The sequence below is a fragment of the Cervus canadensis genome, chromosome 7 (assembly GCF_019320065.1).
Source record: "Cervus canadensis isolate Bull #8, Minnesota chromosome 7, ASM1932006v1, whole genome shotgun sequence".
NCBI lineage: Eukaryota > Metazoa > Chordata > Mammalia > Artiodactyla > Cervidae > Cervus > Cervus canadensis.
The window spans coordinates 19,356,729-19,360,355 of record NC_057392.1 but is presented as its reverse complement, the minus strand read 5'-3'; the positions used below and the strand labels follow the sequence as shown (position 1 = coordinate 19,360,355).

The window sequence follows — 3,627 nt, the reverse complement described above, 5'->3', positions numbered from 1 at the left end:
CATGTGGGTGTACAGGTGTGAGGGCATGAACATGCACCTGCATATGCATGTAGGCATGTGGGCATGTGTGTGAACAGGTGTGCATGTGTGTGTTCATATACAACTGCACTCTCCACTATGCATAGATATCTGGGGCTCCTAGAAACCAAAAGTAAAATGTAAAGATCAGCTCACTCACAATCTCTTTCGATCCCAATCTGGACTTAGAGCAAAAGACCCAGAGGTCTACCAACATCTACACATTTTTATTCTGCAGCAGAAAAAAAAACTTGGTGACAACAACAACAAAAATGGAGAGAGGTAAATATTCAATTTGCCCCAGAAATGTCAAAGAATCACCTATTTACACCTGAGAAATGGAACCCTTCCTGCCATATCAGTAAACAAGGATGCCACAGTCATCAGCAATCACAGTCTTCCAATGTGAGCCAGGGAGTCTTAAGGAAGCTCAGAAATACGAATACCCGCTAATACGAATACCCGCTATCTTTGTTCAGTCGTGAGTCGATGTTGTTCAGTGTTGAGTCCATGATGCCATCCAACCATCTCATTCTCTGTCACTCCCTTCTCTTCCTGCCCTCAGTCTTTCCCAGCATCAGGGTCTTTTCCATCTAGTAGCCATCAGACTACAGCCACTGCCTGCAGTGAGCCCCAAGGGAGCTCAGGATGTGAAAATACAGGATACTGGCTATAGGTAGGTGAAGTGCATACGAAAGGAACGATTTCAATGAGCCCAGACTCTTGCATCTTCCCATATATTGAAAAGTGCTAAATTCCTTAACTTGAGATAGCTGGTTTTCTTTAATTAACAATAATCTTTTGATGTTCAGACTACCTGTCCTTTGTTGCAAAATTTCTATGTAACCTGGCTCCTCCCCTTGCCTCCTCAGATCAGTTATCTCAGGGTTACTTGAGGTGCTGTCTCCTGGACTTGGAGTCCTAAAATTTCCCACTGAATAAAACAAAACTCTCAACTTTTAGGTTTTGCATAATTTTTCAGTCGATATGTCTCCCTTAAAAAAAGAAAGTCAACTTCCATGTTACTTGATATTATGCATCAGCAACCCAATGGTCATGAGTTTGAGCAAACTCTGGGAGATGGTGAAGGACAGAGAAGCCTGGCATGCTGCAGTCCATGGGGTCGCAAAGAGTTGGACCCGATGGAGCAACTGAAAAACAACAACAGATAAAATTTCAAACAATCCAATAGTTTCAGTGCAATGAGCTTGAGAGAATTTTGCAGGTATTTTCATCCGTGCCGACTCACAGTCAGCACACCGTCATGGCCCCTTCGAGCTCCCTGGGCCCTCCATCCACCCCTGCTCATCAAGAAGGGTTCAGGTAACACATGAACCTCAGGGCACAGGTTTTAATTATTAGAAAATTCCAGACCAAAAATCCTATGGATGCATTACTCTTTAAATAACCAAACAACCCCAAACAAGTTCAGTTGATACTGAAAAGTCTACCAAAACAGTAATTTTTTTTTCTTTTATAACTGAGATTTTATTGGTTGTTTTGAGGATCACTACACAGACATTTCAATTTGTACACAATTCTTCACATATGTACCAGAAATCTAAAATATCATGTAGCTGTGATTCTTAACAGTTATTCCAGTGACCTTCCAGCTTAAAATTTGGAGCAAACTTTCCTTAACAGGATATCAAGTACCAATATCTTCAAATATTGGTATGTTGTTACATCATAAGTCCCACTGATTCACAATTTAATATCATATACACTACATACCCAAACTGTCAATTGTTCACAGCACATTAACCAAGTTACTAGGAAAACTGGACTACCATGACCAAAGATGTGATAGTATAGTGCACAAAATTCTGACCAGGAGAGCCAAGATCAAAAAGTGGTTTGCTGTAGGAAATAATTCTACCAAAACAAAATGGGAAGAGAAGTAATTTAAAGTGTTCAAGACATTAAATGCACAACTGACTCCAAACTGCCATTTAGTATGCTTTTGTATTATAGGATATAAAAGCTACCCCCCAGCTATGGAATGTTAAGCTGACACCCAAGACAATCAAAGCCTCCTGTATCCAATATCCCACTATTTTCTGGTTGTGCCAAAAAATAAACAACCAGCAAATGATTTCACCTCTTAAAAAGAGCATTTACATTTAAAAAATGGGATGAGGTGGGATTCCCTCCTTTTTAAAAATGTTTCCAGAGCTACTAAAAAACTTGCATTTACAAAATAGTTCATAAAAATATTCCTCTGGATTGTACAAGAAGGGAAACAGGGACCACTGACAGGACTGAGTGTGTGGTTATTAATCAGACTTGGCTTCTTTCTCTTCTGCTTCATCAGAGGCTGGGCTCTCCATTTTCTGCAGGCAAGTCTTCTTTAGTCTCTTGGTTGGCCACTTCGCCTGTTTTCCCTTTGCTCCTTTTTTCCCTTTTGTTTGCACTTTTTTTCTGAAGATTTATCCTTTCCCGCCGCCTTTTTTGGCTTCGTTTCCACTTTTGCGGGAGCCCGTTTAGCTGACAGCCTCGCGGATCTCCTCTTGGGCTCCTCCTTCGCCGCCCCCTCGGCGGAGCGGACCCTCCTCTTGGGCATCGTGGCGGCGGGGCGGGCGAGAGCCGGGCGCCCGAGGGCCGCGGCGCGCCGAGAGCCTTCGCGAAGCCGAGTAGCCTGACCGCTGCCGCTCCTCCCGCCGCCCGAGCTGCTGGGACCCGCGGCGGGGTCCAAAACAGTCATTTATAAGCAGACAGAATTACAGCAGCAACCGAAAGCCACAGCCAGCCCAAAACACCTCTAAAGATGCCAAGAAAGAAAAATTTTCAGATATCACTGTACAGATCCCTAAATAAAGTGCTTTTCCTAAAAAACTCATCCCCCAATAAAGATAAGGTTGCTTCGGTTTAAGTTCTCATACTGTTTCTCTTGTTATAAATACAAGGTACTCATATTTGCTTTCTAAATTAATGTTTTTATTGTGAAATATATCACCGTGTTTTTTTTTTTTTTTTCCTGTTTTTGTTTTGTTTTGGTTTGGTTTTACAAAAAGCAAGCTTCTTTCTCCTGAAAGTACAATAGCCTGAAATGACCTTGCTCAGGGCTTGGTTGCGGTGCTTCAAGTAACCACTTGGTTGAATCACTCACAAAAGATAAAGAAGAAAAGGCATTTAACAGGGATTGAATTATTCTGGAAGGAATGATCTCACACACAGAGACTGACCGAGGGTGTTAAAACAAGCCTTTTAAAAATCACATTAAAAGCAATAGGGTATCTATGTTATGTAAATTTGCTTACAAAAGGAATGAAAGAGAAGCAATGTTCTGATGTAAACAGATAGTTACCGTTTGGGATAAAGTTTCTAGTGACAGCATCCTGTTTGAGTTGACTGGCTGGATGGAGCTGAAGGAATTGAGACAAAACTGAAAACTATACAATGTGCCCCGAAAAACTATGAGCTCAAAAGTCACAAGGAAACCGCATGACAAACAGGCAGGTAATGAATTTGAATGAAATGCTTCATTGAACAGGAGCATGGAAAATCAGCACGATGGTCATTTGAAATTGATATAGATAATACCAGATATTTTAATATATGTAAGGAAATCAATAAATTTTGTATTTCAGGGAAAGATTTGACTATTTA

The 3,627-nt window shown here is 41.1% G+C and overlaps 1 pseudogene; it reads right to left on the bottom strand.

Moving 5' to 3' along the window:
* Positions 1-2,189: 2,189 nt before the first annotated feature.
* On the bottom strand, positions 2,190-2,696 carry LOC122445368 (annotated as a pseudogene).
* Positions 2,697-3,627: the final 931 nt, after the last annotated feature.